The sequence below is a fragment of the Hibiscus syriacus genome, unplaced genomic scaffold (assembly GCF_006381635.1).
Source record: "Hibiscus syriacus cultivar Baekdansim isolate YM2019G1 unplaced genomic scaffold, ASM638163v2 tig00000218_pilon, whole genome shotgun sequence".
Taxonomy (NCBI): Eukaryota; Viridiplantae; Streptophyta; class Magnoliopsida; order Malvales; family Malvaceae; genus Hibiscus; species Hibiscus syriacus.
In genome coordinates, this window is record NW_024061774.1 from 31,483 (window position 1) to 50,772 (window position 19,290).

The following is a 19,290-nucleotide window of genomic DNA, read 5'->3' on the forward strand; positions in this document are numbered from 1 at the left end:
GTCTACTTTGATCAATCCTGATCCGTTTTTTTGTATGCTTTGGATCGAAGCTTTGTTATTCAAGATTAGGGAGGGTATGTTACTTCACTTTGATACTGTCAACTAATAAGCTATGTTCACGTTGATTAATTGAGTTTGGGAAAGAATTTTAATATTTTTGTTTCAATTCCAATGCTTTATTTTTTTTTGTATTTTTTATGATTTTTTTAAAATATTCATTGATATCCAATTTATTTACCGATTTATCCAAATAAAATTTTATATAAATTTATTATGGAAATGACTCTTCTTATTCAGTATACTCATGGTTAGAGATGAACATTTGTCGGATTTCAAATCGATCCGGATCGGTTTTTATCCGATCCGGTTTTTTCTCATAGAAAAAAAACCGGTTTATAAAATAACCGGTTCGGTTTTTAACCGGTTTGGAGGGCCGGATATCCTAACCGGTGTAACCGGTTTCGGTTTTAAAAAAACCGGTTTTTTTAAAAAACCGGTTATAAAAAAACCGATTTTAATATTCCAGATTACTCATAAGGAACCGATTTCCCCCCAAGGGGGTACCGATTCCTCACTGAATGGTTTGGCTCTGAGATTTCCAGAATGCTCGGAGGGAACCGATTCCCCCATAGGGGGTACCGATTCCCCCCTATTCAACGGTCGAAATATTTGAATTTTACACTTAGAGAACCGATTCCCTATGAGGGTATCAATTCCCCCACACGCTCCAAGCATTTTTATTAAATGTTTTCACACTTAAACGGCTATATTATCTTCATTAATTATCACTAAAGTTCAGAAGTGATTCAAAGTGTATTTAAGCAAGCTTAGAAGCCATTGATCAAAGACAAGAAACATCAAGCAACTAGAATCAAGAGAGAATCAAAGAGAAAGCATCAAACCTCAAGTTCGATAAATTTAAATACTTAATTGAAATACTTAATTAACTCAACATAATTGAAATACTTAAATACTTCCAAGTTTGATAAATTCAAATACTTAAAAACTTCCAAGTTTGATAAATTCAAATACTTAAAAACTTCAAGTTCGATAATTGAAACAAAGTTTACGATAATTGAAATAAAGTTATAAAATAAACTACATTGCCATCTCTTCTTCATCATCTTCGCCTTCTTCGTTTGGAGGGGATATTCCAAGTTCGACTTCTTCAATGTGTAAGTTTGCTTCCAAATCGGCATCAATTGCATCTTCTAGGGTGGTGATATGTTGCTTACGAGCCGCTCCATCCAAATAATCCTTTAAACAAATGCATACTTCTACCGACTCGGGACTTAGTCTTGATCTCCGTTGCGATATAACCCTGCCACTAACAGAAAAAGCGGATTCCGAAACTACCGTAGAAGCTTGGACGGTTAGTAAATCACGGGCCATGGCGACTAGAATCGGAAATTGTGCTTCCTTTTCTTTCCACCAAGCCAAAATATCCAAACTTTCAAACTCTTCAAATGTCATTTTTGATAGAAAATCGCATGACATATAATTTCCCAACTCGCTACTTGGGGTGGTAGTACGTGATCGTTTGGATTGGGAATTTACAAGAGTGTTAAAAAGATTCAAATTTATGTTACTTGGACGTCTACTAGATGATTCCGCATTCATTCTCATTTGATCGTGTATTACACTACTTGATCCGTATTTATTTAAATAAATTGCAAACATGTCTCGAAAACATTTGTTAAAATAATTTATTTGGTTTTGGACAAAGTTGGGTTCATCATCGGTTAGATTAAAAGCAAACGCAATTTGTTCAATTAGTGTTTCAACCCCACCAACATTTAACGTTGGGTTTAAAGCGGCGACACAAGTAAAAATGGGGAGAATCTCCTTAAAATATTTTAAAAGTTTTTCCTTCATTGCAAAGCCAATTTCTTGAAAAACTTCGGTTTCAAATTCAAAGTCATTTAGTCAGGTAGCCAACAAAAATATTTGATTAAGAACCAACGGGCTAGTAGGGTAATAAACACCGGATAAAAAAGTTGTTGCATTTTTAAAAACCTCAAGCAAATCGGTTATTTTGGCTATAGTTTCCCAACTCGAATCCGGATAAATGTTTGGGACATGACCCCTCTCGAAAAGCCGATCGTGAAATGTTTGCAATGTTTCCCTTTTCCTTAAGGCAGTATGCATCATCATCCAAGTTGAGTTCCAACGAGTTGGACAATCCAAATTAGGACCCAAAGCTTTTTTATTAACGGACTTACAAAATCGTTTATAATCATTTAGTCTTTTGTTCTTGTTACAAAGAACCGATTTTATCATTGTTTTGAATTCTAATCTAATCGGCTCAATAACCTCCAAACCGGCTTGCACGGATAAATTAATTATGTGTGCAACGCAACGGGTATGAAAAAACGCACCGTCTAAAATCGGTGAAAGTAATATTTTCAATCTTGGAACCGCGTTTGTATTATTCGATGCATTATCAAAGGATATAGAAAAAACTTTATTTTCTAATTTATAAAGACAAATTACCCTTTTTAAAAGTGTAAATAAATTAACACCGGTATGCGGCTCACCGAATAATTCAAACGCGATTGTTCTTTTCATCATTTGCCAATTATCTTGATCTAACCAATGTGACGTAACGGCTAAAAAAGAATTTCCGGTATTATGAGGGGAACTCCAAACGTCACATGTAAGCGACACCATAACGGTGTTCTTGGAATCCTAAAATCATTTTTTCCCTCGCCGTACGCCACATTTTTATAGCATCTCTTCTAAGGGTAGTACGACTTACTTGAGTATAACGTGGTTGCATTAGTTGTTGAATTGTTGTCGTGAAATCTTCATCATCAAAGTGGTCGAACGGCAATGGTTTTTGTAATCACGAACTTTGTAAACGCTTCTCGTAATTTTTCGTTGTCGTAAACAAAAACACCACCTTGCGGTGTAAGATTCGATTGACTAGGATCCGATCTTGAGCGAAGTGCCTTGCATGATTTTGTCAAATGGTTCTTCAACGTTGTGTTTCCTTCCGATGCAAGAAACTTTAGACAAAGTTTACAACGCGCCCTCCTCGAGCCATTTGACATCTCACATAAATCGTAGTGATCCCAAATGTCTTTGTTTCGAGTGTGTTCGATCACTCTCACGACTTCAAGGTTTCCCCCGACGGAAGATTCAGCCGTGTTACTCATGATGAACAAAAAATTACAAAAGTAAGATTTGAGAGATGTTTAAGTGTTGTGTAATAAGATTTGAGGAATTTGTAATCAACCAAATACATCCCCAACCTATTTATACATGTTTAGGGTGGTAAAATGATAATTTTTTAAAGAAAAAAACAGTCAAAACGGTCACAAAACCCCCCCAACGGCTATATTAACGGCTAGTTTTTTAAACCCAGACCGGTTTTTTTTTTTCCGGATAAAAACCGGTTTTTTATCCGGTAAAAAAACCGGTCTAGGTTTTTTTCTCCAAACCGGTTAAAATAACCGGTTTAAAAAAATCCGATCCGGTTAAAAAAAAAATCGGTTTTTCCCAAAACCGGTTTCGGATATTTTTTTCGGATATTCGGATATTCGGATTTTTTGTGCACCCCTACTCATGGTGCATGGTATTTTATTCTCAGAAGAGTATTTAACTGTCAGCTAATGCCTGTAGATAAATTGTAAATCATTTCGGCAGTTAAACTATCTTAGTAATGTGAATATATATTAACGTTATTAAACAGCATAATTATTCATTACTTTTATCGATTTATTAAATACTCTTATAATATAAATTTATTATTTATAAAATCCAATATTAACAACTCAATATTAACATTTTTATATTTTTTTTAATTTCTCATAAAATACTGAAATTCATTAAATAAATGACTTTAAATCAAATAACAATTAATTATGTCTCATGTATCATTGTTTTTATGTTCGTTTTATCTTTTCAACTCAAATAATTTTATGTTCATGTATATGTCTATATATTCATGTCATGTTTAAGGTTGATATTTTTTTTACAAATAATAAAAAATCATGTATTGATTAGGGATAAGAAAAACTCGAATTAATTCGAAAATTCAATCTTTTTGATTGGATTTAATTTAAAAACTTGACTTATATTGACTTGAAAAATTTTAAATTTGAGTCGAATTATAAAATAGAACTTGAATAATTCAAAATTTTTAATAATTAATAGATTGATTTTTAAGTTTGAGTATGAGTCTTTCAATTTTGTACGATATATGTATATCAAATATGGAAAATATGAAGAAATATATATATATATTGTATATTATAGAAAACCATTTAAATTGAAATCAAATAGTACCATAATATTATAAATATTTACAATGAACTTCAAACATAAACTTGAACAACTAGCCTCGACTAAGAAAAATCAAATAAAGTTCGTGTTATAAAATAAGTCTCGTTAACTCGACTAGATCGAACACTCATTTCTTTTTTTTTCTCCCCCCCATTTTCTCTCAAGTTTATGTCCTTAACCAGAACGAACTTAGATCTCAATCATCACAATGATCATCATTATAACCACCTCCAGTCACCGTCATAGTTCTAATGGGGTGCATAAAATTTGCAAGAGAAAAGTTATCTGCAAGGTACAAAGACAACACATGAGCTTTGTCTCTCCAATCCCTTTTGGCTCCGATTTTATTCAACCATCATACTTTTTTCCGATGTCAAAAGCGAAACTAAGAATTTATTTTAACAGAAATTAAAGTATTTTCTATTTTCTATTTTCTATAAATACAATTTTTTAATTGAAGAGGCATAATATTTTTTTACTTAATTTTTTTGGCTCCACAAAAATCCGCTGATGGGTGTTAGTTTCTTCATGTCTCTAAGGTTTGTCTCTTCTCTCACTTTCCTCCTTCGACTTCCTTCACTGATATATCTGTTGTTCTGGTTTTCTCATTTTTCTGAAGCTTCTTATGTTCAACCACTTAATGAATATGTCATTAATTTAGTCTTTACAATGGTTCACGACTTCACATTTATTCCTTGGATAAATTACACTCTTACTAATTGAACTTTACTCTCTCTTCTATTTAATCATCGTACATTCAATTTTTTTAATTTACTCATTCAACTTTAAACATTAATTTTTTTTACTCACATGATATGAATATTTTTATTAATATCAAATATGATTAAAATAAAATAAATTTTAAAATTACAATTATATCATTAAATTATACTTAAATTCTTAAATTATAACCTCAAAACTTAATCCCCAAATTACAACCCCATCCACATCTCTCCCCGACTTCCTCCCTTATAAAGTAAACTCAAATCAACCACAATTATTACAATGTTTATATAGCTATTACCCTTAATCATCTTCTTCTTCCTCACTCTCCTATTTGTCTGGTTCATTCTCAACAAATCCCAGAAATCATCAACCAAGTCGGATGCTTTTTCCAAGCGTTATCCGATAATCGGTTCCCTTTTCAATGTTTTATTGAGTCAAAACAATGTTATGACCCATGAGGTGTATTTAGGGATTACTGAAGAAGAAAAGGGGAATACGGGGAAATTAGGGATTGAAATTAGGAAATTAGATGAAGGACAAAAGGATATAGTTATGTTATTACCTTATGGACCAGGAACGTTGGCGTGGGCTGATGAAGCTAAGGAGGGAGTCCTTAGTGGACCTAAGAAGGAAAACGAGCCCAATAACCTACATCAACAGTAGAAGACAAATCTGTTAAGGGAATCTAGTTTGTTGATAAATAATGGACAGCTGGCAATCTGTTATGGCTATTTCTATAAAATCAGTTGTAATGAGCATAAAATTTTATGAATGAAAATATTGAGAATTCTGTTTCTTCAATCTCTCTTCTCTTTTTTCTTAATCCTTTCTAAAATTCTTAAGCAAATCATCACAATTGGTAATCAAAGCACATTTTTTTGATCCAAAAGTATATAATTTTTTTTCAAACTGGGTAAATCAAAGAGAACACAACAAATGTCTCTTACTGAGCAGCCGCCGGATATTCCTGCTGATCCAGCAGAGTCTTCTAATGCAGAAGTGATTCCCACTTGGTGGCTTAACCAACAGAGTGCTTTGGAGCAGAGGATGCAGGCTTTGGAGACTTCTACAAATGAAACGAAAACTATGCTCCAGCAACTTTTGGGATTGATGTAGAAGGCTGGGACTGAATCAAGACATTCTTCTCTTGCAGAAAGGCAACCATTACCTACAGTTCAGCTTAAAGAACCAAGTAAACAGCCTTTACAAGTTACAGTTATTGATGAGCGTGAAAAGTTTTCATTTCAACCGGGACAACATGGAATTTTAGCATCTAAACCTAATCTGCCACAAAATGTTGTTCAACAAGTTCCTGATGTTTTAAAAATGAAAGCAGTAAACCATACAACTGAATCATGGGAACAATTGATCAGTAAAGGCTATTTATTTCTGGAAAAACATTCCAGCAGTAATAATACTGGTATGTTTATTCCAAAACCAAAAATATAACTCCAATTCTTTGATGGAAGTAATCCTAGGAGTTGGGTCAGAAAATGTGAGAAGTATTTTTCTATTTTTTCTGTTCCTGAGTTTCAGAAGTTAGAGATAGCTGCTATGTATTTCACTGGTAGAGCTGAAGTTTGGTTTGATGGGTATATCATGAAAAAGAGTAGAGTCACTTGGCATGAATTTTTCTCTGATTTGTGTCATCGATTTGTTGATAAAGGACATATTGATTGTAACACCCCAACCCGTACCCGACTTGAATACGGGTCCGAGATGTCACATTGACATTTTTCAAAACCTTTACTCTTGTAAAAGTACTGAACATTTGAATTTATATTAAGAAAATACAGTCAAATATTATTCAATTGTGTGTTGTATAAAAATTTGAGATAAAAACGTTTTTATGAACGGTGAAATACGATATGAACAGTAATACAGTAACCTGCTACAGTGATTTTTCGTAAATTGTACATAACACTCGTAAAAATTTAACAGTTCATTTCTTTGCATTTGTACTTATATATCTATGTTTAAAAGATTACAAAACTCGATCAGAGCATAATACCTAATTTACCTACTTTAATTACATGCCAACCTATTTATCATAATAATACATACTGTGTAATTTACTTCTGATCTGGTCTTTGGGCAGAGATATGTTGTTACTTTGAACTTAGCTTTGATCCTTCTGCTTCTCAGTACCTATGTGTAAATCACTTACACGCTAAGTCATAGACTTAGTGAAGCAAAAACATAATAACAATAATGCATTTCTCATAAATATAAACATTCAATCTATGAATTCAATCGAGTCACATATAATTCAGTATACATGATAACCTGAGATAATATAAGTACTTTTAGTACCTTTTTATCATATAAATACATATATCGAACATTTCTCTACATACCATGGAACACATATACTACTTCACAACAAAACATACATAGTAGCAATTCAATTTATTTATTTACTCTCTGTAAAGACCATGTATTAGCCCATGTATACTTTTGAGAACTCAAGGTATGTGAGTACATTGAGGTTGTGCACCACTATGCTGTCACAACAGCTCGATCAATGTCCCGAAGGACCAGTCCATAGATTCCGAAGAACCTAGGTAAACAGTCCATATGTTCCGAAGAACATAGGTAAACAGTCCGTATGTCCCGAAGAACATAGGTAAACAGTCCGTATGTCCCGAAGAACATAGGTAAACAGTCCGTATGTCCCGAAGAACATAGGTAACCCTCGACCCTTGGCATGCCAACTATACCCCTAGCTCTCATATCACATAACATGGGCATTATCATTTATGACCGATCACATTACTTATTCATATTCTTACTCTTATAAACACATATCGTTTCTTTTCAGTCACGTATTACATATACGTGTAATCCTTGATCTCATAATCACATGTTCCTTCTCTTCTATCACATACCAAATGTATGTGTAAACACATATCTAATATCATATGTTGCCTTTTCATGTAAGCATGTAAATCATGTAACATATAAACATACATTCATTTCTATGTACTAATGCATACAGAGTAATCACATAACATTATATAAGTTACTTCTTACCATAGTAACTCTATCATTGACTCATCGCAAGCCAATGTTTGATCAATCACATAAGTACAATTTAAATTGCACTCACCTTAGCCTTGCTTTGATTCGATTATTCCGGAACTTGTTTAGGCTCAATATCTACATAAATATATCATTTCAAAACAACTATCAGAAGCCTAAACTTTAAACTTGATGTTAATAACTTAAACCGATTTAATAAATCGAATTCTATATTTTCATTTAGGGGGGAATCGATACCCCCCCAGGGGAATCGATACCCCTTGAACAATCTGGAATTTTTCGTTCAAGAGGGGGAATCGATTCCCATTCATAGGGTATCGGTTCCCTCTACCCAGAAATTGCATTCTAAGCTCGAAAATCATCAATTTTCAACTCAAACCTTCCTATTTTACTTCCTTTAATACTCCTAACTTTAATACACATACTTAAACTTATTTCTATTCCATAATCACTTCTTTAACTTCAAATCTAGTCATTCCTATGTAATTACAAAAATTCTACTAGTTTTGCAACAAGTTCAAATTCCTATTCTAACACTTCCTATCCCTTAATTAACTTGATGACAAGTCAAATTCAACTTTCAATTCTCAATATACACTTTATTTCAATATTTCATTCAAAAACTCATAATCTTTAAATCCTCATAACCTCTTCATTTTGTTGTTTTAAAGCAAAGTAACCCTTCCTTAATCTTACTTAGCATCTAATAATCAAAACTAAACTTAAATTTCAGCACATAATCAACTCAAGAGACAACTTACCTTTGCTTGGCTTCACACGTGGAGAAGAGAAAATGAAGAAGGAAAAGAGAGAAGAGGTTTTTCTGGAAATATCTCCATCCTTATCCATATATATATCATTTAATTATAATTTCAAGTCTAATGACCATTTTGCCCTTTAATTCTTTAGATAATTACAATAAACTTTTAGGAAATATTTCTGAACAAATCATTAAACTATTAAACTATTACACTTTCATCACCATATTCTAAAATTTTACAATTTTGGTCACTAACCCGTATTTTGGGATGTTACAAATCTTCCCCCCTTAAGAAAATTCGTCCTCGAATTTTCATTGCACCAGGAGATAAGATATTGTCTACACATCTCCAATGCATTTTACTTTAACCTTTCTTAAAATCCATATAATGTAACTCATTATATAGACAGTAACCTCTAGTTTCATCACTCCATACCAATAATCCATCTATAATGTAAATCACTGATGTACATATTCTTAAACTTTCCTATAACAATATTCTGCATCATTTGATCTTTTAATATTCTCCTTATAAGAATCATCCCCTATGCCTTATTTCATCAATGCAGCAAAGAAACTATTCTATTTCAGAACGATATAAATCCTCTAACATTATACTACTGGTTTATTTCCAATCTTACTTCAAATTCATTGAATAACAATTCATCAATTTAGTAAGAAATTAAATTCTCCGAATTATAATGGGACACTTTCAATATATCTTACTTATCCACACACTGTACCCTAATATATTTGTCACTGTCATATTACTATAAATAACTTCTAATTGAATTCTCAATTCTTTCACCAATTTACTACTAATATATAAACATGCAAGCCTAAATCAATCATTATCATAATGTATTTATTTCACACTAGAAAGATACCTGCTATTATCTCCGGATCATCAAAATCTTCATTGGTATTGATATTATACATTCGAGCAGTGGAACGTATTTCTTGTTGAGTAGAAGATTCAGATTGGCTCCTACCTCTTCCTCTCCTTCTCCCTCTCCCAGGTATCATAACAGATCGTTCCGACTGTACTGGTTCTCCTTTCCCCAATGGGCAATCTCTCACAAAATGTCCCATTTCACCACATCGGAAACAAGCTCCGGATTCTACCCTACATATTCCACCATGATATTTTCCACAAGTCTGACAATGTCTCTGTTGGGTTCTGTCCTCACCAAATCCTACTGATTGGGTCTGTCTAACTTTCCCCTGATTTGATTCTCTAACGGAGGATTCTACCCTTCCAGACCTTGCCTGAGACTGAGTACCAGAATCTCTACCCCTCTTGTGTGGTGCAGAACTCGATAAAGCCCCGGTTCTTTTAGATGATTGGGTTCTTTGATCCCCAAACCTTTCATTCTGAGCTCTCTCTAGAGCTTTAGCACGATTTACTATTTCTTGAAATGAGGACAAGTTCAATACTATTAGCATTTCTTTCAACCTTGGGTGCAAGCCCTCTACAAACCACTCACACACATCCTTCTCTGTTGGAATCAACTCAACCGCAAAACGACTTAACTTATTAAACTCGCATTCGTACTCATACACTGTGCGATTCATCTGTTTCAGATTCAAAAATTCTTGCTTCATTTGACGGATAAATTGATCTCCTATATACTTATGCTTAAATTCTTCTAAGAACAAAGACCATGTCACTTGATCATTGGTCATTCTCAAAGTGACATTTGTCCACCAAATTCTCGCTTGCCCACGAAGCAAGGAGACCACTCCATCTAACTTCTCTACATTAGAACAGTGAAGTCCCTCTAACATAATTTTTACATCATTAAGCCAAAGGTCCGCAGCAACATGACCTTCTTCGGCTTCACCTTTAAACTCTGTAGCTCCTAAACCCTTCAACTCCTTTGCAACATTCATTCTTGGAGTTGAAGTAACAGGAGGTTGATAACGCGTCAATACCGCATCTAATGTTCTAAAGAACACATCTTGATCAGTTACAGGCACTCCAGAAGGTGTCTGTTCTTCACCTTGCCTGGCCAGGGCAGGTGAATTACTACTCTCAGCGGGCCGATCATCTCCCGCTTGACTTCTATAACTATCATGTCCGGACATCTATTAAGAACAAACATATCGTTCTATTAGCAAAACAACATACTCATTACTATACCAGATCAGAAGTTTTCACTATTTTGTTGGCATGTATACATTATAAGACACCCTAGACTCTTGTTTATGCCGAGAATCGGCTAAACCGTAGCTCTGATACCATTAAATGTAACACCCCAACTCGTACCCGACTTGAATACGGGTCCGAGATGTCACATTGACATTTTTCAAAACCTTTACTCTTGTAAAAGTACTGAACATTTGAATTTATATTAAGAAAATACAGTCAAATATTATTCAATTATGTGTTGTATAAAAATTTGAGATAAAAACGTTTTTATGAACGGTGAAATACGATATGAACAGTAATACAGTAACCTGCTACAGTGATTTTTCGTAAATTGTACATAACACTCGTAAAAATTTAACAGTTCATTTCTTTGCATTTGTACTTATATATCTATGTTTAAAAGATTACAAAACTCGATCAGAGCATAATACCTAATTTACCTACTTTAATTACATGCCAACCTATTTATCATAATAATACATACTGTGTAATTTACTTCTGATCTGGTCTTTGGGCAGAGATATGTTGTTACTTTGAACTTAGCTTTGATCCTTCTGCTTCTCAGTACCTACGTGTAAATCACTTACACGCTAAGTCATAGACTTAGTGAAACAAAAACATAATAACAATAATGCATTTCTCATAAATATAAACATTCAATCTATGAATTCAATCGAGTCACATATAATTCAGTATACATGATAACCTGAGATAATATAAGTACTTTTAGTACCTTTTTATCATATAAATACATATATCGAACATTTCTCTACATACCATGGAACACATATACTACTTCACAACAAAACATACATAGTAGCAATTCAATTTATTTATTTACTCTCTGTAAAGACCATGTATTAGCCCATGTATACTTTTGAGAACTCAAGGTATGTGAGTACATTGAGGTTGTGCACCACTATGCTGTCACAACAGCTCGATCAATGTCCCGAAGGACCAGTCCATAGATTCCGAAGAACCTAGGTAAACAGTCCATATGTTCCGAAGAACATAGGTAAACAGTCCGTATGTCCCGAAGAACATAGGTAAACAGTCCGTATGTCCCGAAGAACATAGGTAAACAGTCCGTATGTCCCGAAGAACATAGGTAACCCTCGACCCTTGGCATGCCAACTATACCCCTAGCTCTCATATCACATAACATGGGCATTATCATTTATGACCGATCACATTACTTATTCATATTCTTACTCTTATAAACACATATCGTTTCTTTTCAGTCACGTATTACATATACGTGTAATCCTTGATCTCATAATCACATGTTCCTTCTCTTCTATCACATACCAAATGTATGTGTAAACACATATCTAATATCATATGTTGCCTTTTCATGTAAGCATGTAAATCATGTAACATATAAACATACATTCATTTCTATGTACTAATGCATACAGAGTAATCACATAACATTATATAAGTTACTTCTTACCATAGTAACTCTATCATTGACTCATCGCAAGCCAATGTTTGATCAATCACATAAGTACAATTTAAATTGCACTCACCTTAGCCTTGCTTTGATTCGATTATTCCGGAACTTGTTTAGGCTCAATATCTACATAAATATATCATTTCAAAACAACTATCAGAAGCCTAAACTTTAAACTTGATGTTAATAACTTAAACCGATTTAATAAATCGAATTCTATATTTTCATTTAGGGGGGAATCGATACCCCCCCCCAGGGGAATCGATACCCCTTGAACAATCTGGAATTTTTCGTTCAAGAGGGGGAATCGATTCCCATTCATAGGGTATCGGTTCCCTCTACCCAGAAATTGCATTCTAAGCTCGAAAATCATCAATTTTCAACTCAAACCTTCCTATTTTACTTCCTTTAATACTCCTAACTTTAATAAACATACTTAAACTTATTTCTATTCCATAATCACTTCTTTAACTTCAAATCTAGTCATTCCTATGTAATTACAAAAATTCTACTAGTTTTGCAACAAGTTCAAATTCCTATTCTAACACTTTCTATCCCTTAATTAACTTGATGACAAGTCAAATTCAACTTTCAATTCTCAATATACACTTTATTTCAATATTTCATTCAAAAACTCATAATCTTTAAATCCTCATAACCTCTTCATTTTGTTGTTTTAAAGCAAAGTAACCCTTCCTTAATCTTACTTAGCATCTAATAATCAAAACTAAACTTAAATTTCAGCACATAATCAACTCAAGAGACAACTTACCTTTGCTTGGCTTCACACGTGGAGAAGAGAAAATGAAGAAGGAAAAGAGAGAAGAGATTTTTCTGGAAAAATCTCCATCCTTATCCATATATATATCATTTAATTATAATTTCAAGTCTAATGACCATTTTGCCCTTTAATTCTTTAGATAATTACAATAAACTTTTAGGAAATATTTCTGAACAAATCATTAAACTATTAAACTATTACACTTTCATCACCATATTCTAAAATTTTACAATTTTGGTCACTAACCCGTATTTTGGGATGTTACATTGATGTTATTGATGAATTTAATAAGTTGACTCAATTATCTTCTGTGGAGGAGTATGAAGCTCAGTTTGAGGAACTTCAACCTTATATTCTTCCGATTAGTCCTAAATTAGGAGAGGAGTATTTTGTTTCTAGTTTTTTTGAGTGGTCTTAAGGAGGAATTAAAACACAAAGTTAAGGTTTTGGAACCAAAGACTGTAGCTGAAGCTGCTGGGAAAGCAAAACTCTATGAACTATCTTTGGAAGTAGAAAGCAAAAGAAATAGAAGTATTCCAAGACCAATGTTATCAGGAAATGCTACCAGTTCCAGAATACTAAATTCATCACAGAGTTCATATTTGAAGAACAGTCCAGGAATTACTCAAAACAGACAACAGTTATTGGAGTATAGAAGGGCAAATAATTTATGCTATAAATGTGGTGATAAGTTTACACCAGGCCATCATTGCAAATTTAAACAATTAAATTCTGTGGAAGAGATAGAAGAGCAAGAGGAACTTGAAGAATTACAAGCAGCTCAACCTAATTGTAATAAGGCAACATCTGAAGAGAATAATCCAGAGATTTCTATAAATGCAATTACTGGTAATTCAGGAAGCAATACCCTTAGAATTCAAGGATTCATAAAGGGGAAACCACTTAGTATCCTAATTGATAGTGGTAGCACTCACAGTTTTGTCACTAACAGATGGGCTAAAGAAGGGTTGGAGTTGGAAGAAACTAATCCATTAGTGATTACAGTGGCTAATGGTGATAAACTTTACAACACAACAAAAAGTAAACAGTTGAGCTGGGAAATGCAAGATTTTACTTTTATATATTATTTTAGGGTTTTAAACCTTGGAGGCAGTGATATGGTACTAGGAGTTGACTGGATGAGAAAATACAATCCAATCTTAATGGATTTCAACAACATGACTCTTAGTTTTAAAATGGGTGAACATGAGATTGTGTTGAAAGGAGGATTGCATTCTACTACAATGAAGATAATTTCAGGCAATAAGATGCAAAAATTGATGATTAAAAATCATGAAGTACTGGGGGAGATTTACATGTTAAATGCAGAGGTTGCTGATAATGAAATACCTCCTAATCTTCAAGAAGTAATTGTTGATTATACAGATGTTTTTGAGGAACCTACTGGATGCCTCCAATAAGGAAGCATGATCATTCTATTATTCTTAAATCAGGAATTGAAGCAATAAATGTCAGACCCTACAGGATGCCTTATCATCAGAAAACTGAAGTTGAGAAACAAGTGGCTGAAATGTTAGCAACATCAATTATTCAAACAAGCAAAAGTCCTTTTGCTTCACCTTGTTTATTGGTTAAAAAGAAAGATGGAAGTTGGAGAATGTGCATTGATTATAGGCAGTTAAATGCATTAACTGTAAAGAACAAATTTCCCATTCCTGTGGTGGATGATCTTTTGGAAGAGCTAGCTGGTGCACAATTTTTTTCTAAACTGGATTTGAGATCTGGTTATTGGCAGATCAGGATTAAGCCTGAAGACATCCCAAAAACGGCCTTCAGAACACACCATGATCATTTTGAATTTAAGGTAATGCCCTTTGGCTTAACTAATGCACCTGTTACTTTTCAAGCTCTTATGAACGATATATTTGGAGTATATCTCAGAGAATTTGTCCTAGTATTATTTGATGATATTTTAATCTATAGTTCTGATTTGCATAGTCATGAGCAACATTTGAGAATTGTCTTGGAGATTCTAAGGCAAAATAAACTTTTTGCTAAGAGAAGCAAATGTTTTTTTGGCCAATCTGAAGTGGAATATCTTGGTCATACTATTTCTCCTAGGAGAGTATCTACAGATTCCTAAAAAATTCAGGCAATTCAGAACTGGTCTATTCCACAGAATTTGAAATCCTTAAGAGGTTTTTTGGGCCTTACTGGTTATTACAGAAAATTTATTAAGGGTTATGGGGAAATCAATAAACCTCTCACTACAATACTAAAAAAAAGATCAGTTTTTTGGACTAAGGAAGCTAAGAAGGCATTTATCAGACTCAAAGAGACTATGTGTAATGCTCCTGTGTTAGCTCTACCAGATTTCACAAAATAATTTTGTTTGGAAACTGATGCCAGTTCCAAGGGTATAGGTGCAATCCTCTCTAAAAAAGGTAGACCAATTGCTTACCTTAGTAAGGCTTTGGGACCAAAACAAGTTAATTTATCTATTTATGAGAAGGAGTATCTAGCAATATTAATGGTTGTTTCTAAATGGAGGCATTATCTTGAAGGCAATCCATTTATTATTAAAACATACCATGAATCTTTGAAGCACTTGCTAGAACAGAAGCTCACTACTGCTATTCAAAAGAAAGGATTAACAAAGCTGCTCGGATTGGACTACTATATTCAGTTTTGTAAAGGAAAATATAATAGGGCTGCTGATGCTTTCTCAAGGCAGTTTGAGGATTATTCTGAATCACATCAGTTATCTGCTATAATAGTTATTCCTGCTTGGGTACAAGAGGTGGAAAACAGTTATGAACATGACTCTTTGGCAAAGGATTTAATTCCTAAACTGCTACTTGACAGTCATGCTATAGCATATTGGTCTTATACTAAAGGAGTTCTCAGATATAAAGGCAGAGTTTATATTGGCGAGACAGGTGGTTTAAGAACAGAAATCCTTCCTACACTCCATGATTCACCACAAGGGGGCCATTCTGGGATACAAGCTACTTATCATAGTATAAAGTTATATTTTTATTGGAAAGGAATGAAGGCATTGGTTAAACAACATGTGCAACAGTGTGATGTTTGTCAGAGAATCAAACATGAAAATATCCTATAGCCTGGTTTACTACAACTTTTACCAATTCCACAGCAAGCTTGGGACTTTATTACAATGAATTTTATTGAGGGGTTGCCTACTTCTAATAGATATAATTCTATTTTGGTGGTAGTTGACAAATTCACCAAATATGGGCATTTTTTACCTATGGTTAATCCTTTTAATGCTACTGAAGTTGCTAAAATTTTCTTGGATCAAGTCTACAAGCTTCATGGTTAACCTAAGATTGCTTTATCTGACCGAGACAAAATTTTTACTAGTGCTTTTTGGAAAGAATTTTTGAAGTTATTGGGCACTACAACTCTATTTACTACTGCATACTACCCTCAAACAGATGGTCAAACTGAGAGACTCAACTAATACCTTGAACAATACCTCAGAGGACTTTGCTTTCTAAAACCTAGTTCCTGGGCTAAGTGGTTATCTCATGCAGAATGGTGGTACAACACTAGTTTTCATACAACATTGGGAACTACTCCTTTCCATGCCTTATATGGTTATACACCTCCAACTATGACATGGATAAATGAATCAAGGGTGGCTGATGTTCAGCAGTTTATGCAAGAACGAGACACTGTTAATAGTATACTACTTGACTAATTGACTAAAGCACAACATCGTATGAAGTATTATGCAGATCAACATCGCAGTGACAGAGAATTCAGGGAAGAGGAGGAAGTTTACCTTAAACTCTAGCCTTATAAGCAAACTTCTTTGGCTCTACGCAGGAATTTGAAATTGTCTGCTCGTTACTATGGTCCCTACAAAATCAAGAAACGCATTGGGTCAGTAGCATACCAATTGGAATTACCAGATTATTCTAAGCTTCATCCGGTATTTCATATCAGTATTCTTAAATGAAAAATTGGGGATCAAAAGTTGCTTCGCGAGACCTACCTGAACTCATTGCTGATGGAAAACTTCGAGTTTATCCTGCAATTGTTTTGGACAAAAGAGTCATCAAATGAAACAACAAGGCAGTGACTCAATTGCTTATTCAATGGTCAAATATGGGAGTTGAGAATGCAACCTGGGAAGATTTCACGGTCCTACGCTCCTAATTTCCTAACTTCGATCCTTGGGGACAAGCATCTGCTGCAGATGAGGGTATTGTCATGACCTATGAGGCACATTTAGGGATTACTGAAGAAGAAAAGAGGAATACGGGGAAATTAGGGATTGAAATTAGGAAATTAGATGAAGGGCAGAAGGATATGGTTATGTTATTACCTGATGGACCAGGAACGTTGGTGTGGGCTGATGAAGCTAAGGAGGGAGTGCTTAGTGGACCTGAGAAGGAAAACGAGCCCAATAACCTACATAACAGTAGAAGACAAATGTGTTAAGGGAATCTAGTTTGTTGATAAATAATGGACATCTGACAATCTGTTATGGCTATTTCTATAAAATCAGTTGTAATGAGCATCAAATTTTATGAATGAAAATATTGAGAATTCTGTTTATTCAATCTCTCTTTTCTTTTTTCTTATTCATTTCTAAAATTCTTGAGCAAATCATCACAAGCAACCGCGTCCAAGGGATGACGCAAATCCTGCAGAACTGCTCCTCTACAACTTACAGTCTCCACCAGGGTTTTAAAAAATGGTCCTCGACCGCGATTTTGGCTGCGATATAGCAGTTTTGCCGCCGTCTGAGTTACCCGCGATGGCCGCAATAGCGCCCGCAACGGCCGCAATCACGGTAAATCCGAAATAACCGAAAACGCGACCGCGACTTAAAACCATAGTCTCCACCTCGTTCTGGGTTACCACCAGATCTTAACTGCTAACCCCGACAACATGCAATATGTTCTCAAGACCCACTTCAACAACTACCCCAAAGGCTATTTCTTTATTAATGTTCTATTTGATTTTCTTGGAAATGGTATCTTCAACGTCAATAGGGAGTCTTGGAAGTTTGAGAGGCAAGTTTCGAGTCATGAGTTCAACACGAAATCTCTTTGTAAATTTGTGGAAACCGTTGTTGATACCGAGCTTCATGACCGTTTGATTCCGATGCTCTCTGTCGCTGCTTCCGAGAAGACTGTGCTCGACTTGCATGATGTTCTTTAGATATTTGTGTTTGACAACATTTGCAAGATCGCGTTCGAGTATGACCCGACCTGCCTTTTACCTTCTTTGCCGCAAACTCAGTTTGCAGATGCCTTTACAGGTTTCGGTGTGCGATCGAAGGGTGAACTTGCCAAGGGTGGTGGGCGATGGTTGGTGGGTTGTAATTTGGGCATTTTTATCAACAAAAAAAATCATCCTACATGAATTAATTATCTGTCAGGTACCGTTTTAGAAAAATTTATTGATCTAATATATTTTCTGATAATCCATGTCTTTTGCTTACGTGGTGGCGTCAACTCGGGTAAAGACTTTTTGAGATGGTTGCTAGATTTGTAATTTTTTTTGAAACAATATCTGACACGTATTTAATTTCTGTTTTTTTTCTTGATAAAAATGCTTGGTTTTTGTGATGCACAAAACTCAAATACAATGAGAAATGAGTATCAAACAACTGTTAAAAAGGAAACAACTCATTGAAACCTTATCAAACAAGTCAATATTTGTCAGTAAGAAAATGACTCCACCTACATCTATTTCGATTTACTTTTTTAGTTTATTATTTATATAATGGTTTGTTTACATTGATTAATTCGGTTAAATTAATAAAATATTGTAGTTGAAATTCCTTTAAGAAATATCATATCAATTTAGTAAAATGAAGTTAATTTTATAATGATTATTAAAATGATTAGTAATTGAAATCGATCTTAACAAAATTATTCGTAGTTACGAGTAACTTTATTTTTTTTTATATTTTTAGGATCAAACTAAAAAAATATTAAAAGTATAATAATTATAATAAAATTATCAAGAAGACGTTCAAAATAATTTTTGAAAATTAAATTCATTTAAAACTGATTTCTTAAAATACTTATTTTAGTTCCTCCACTTTTTTATATTTTAATTTAAAATAAAAATATATATGAAACGAA

General features: G+C 33.9%; 1 long non-coding RNA gene across 1 annotated transcript; it reads right to left on the reverse strand.

Moving 5' to 3' along the window:
- Positions 1-5,964: 5,964 nt before the first annotated feature.
- LOC120148448 lies at positions 5,965-17,604 on the reverse strand. The gene is made up of 5 exons (XR_005518369.1): positions 17,517-17,604; positions 17,317-17,381; positions 17,184-17,219; positions 16,971-17,047; positions 5,965-6,079 (listed from the first exon to the last, which is right to left on the reverse strand). It is a non-coding gene; the product is annotated as an uncharacterized LOC120148448 (long non-coding RNA).
- Between the last annotated feature and the right edge of the window lie 1,686 nt (positions 17,605-19,290).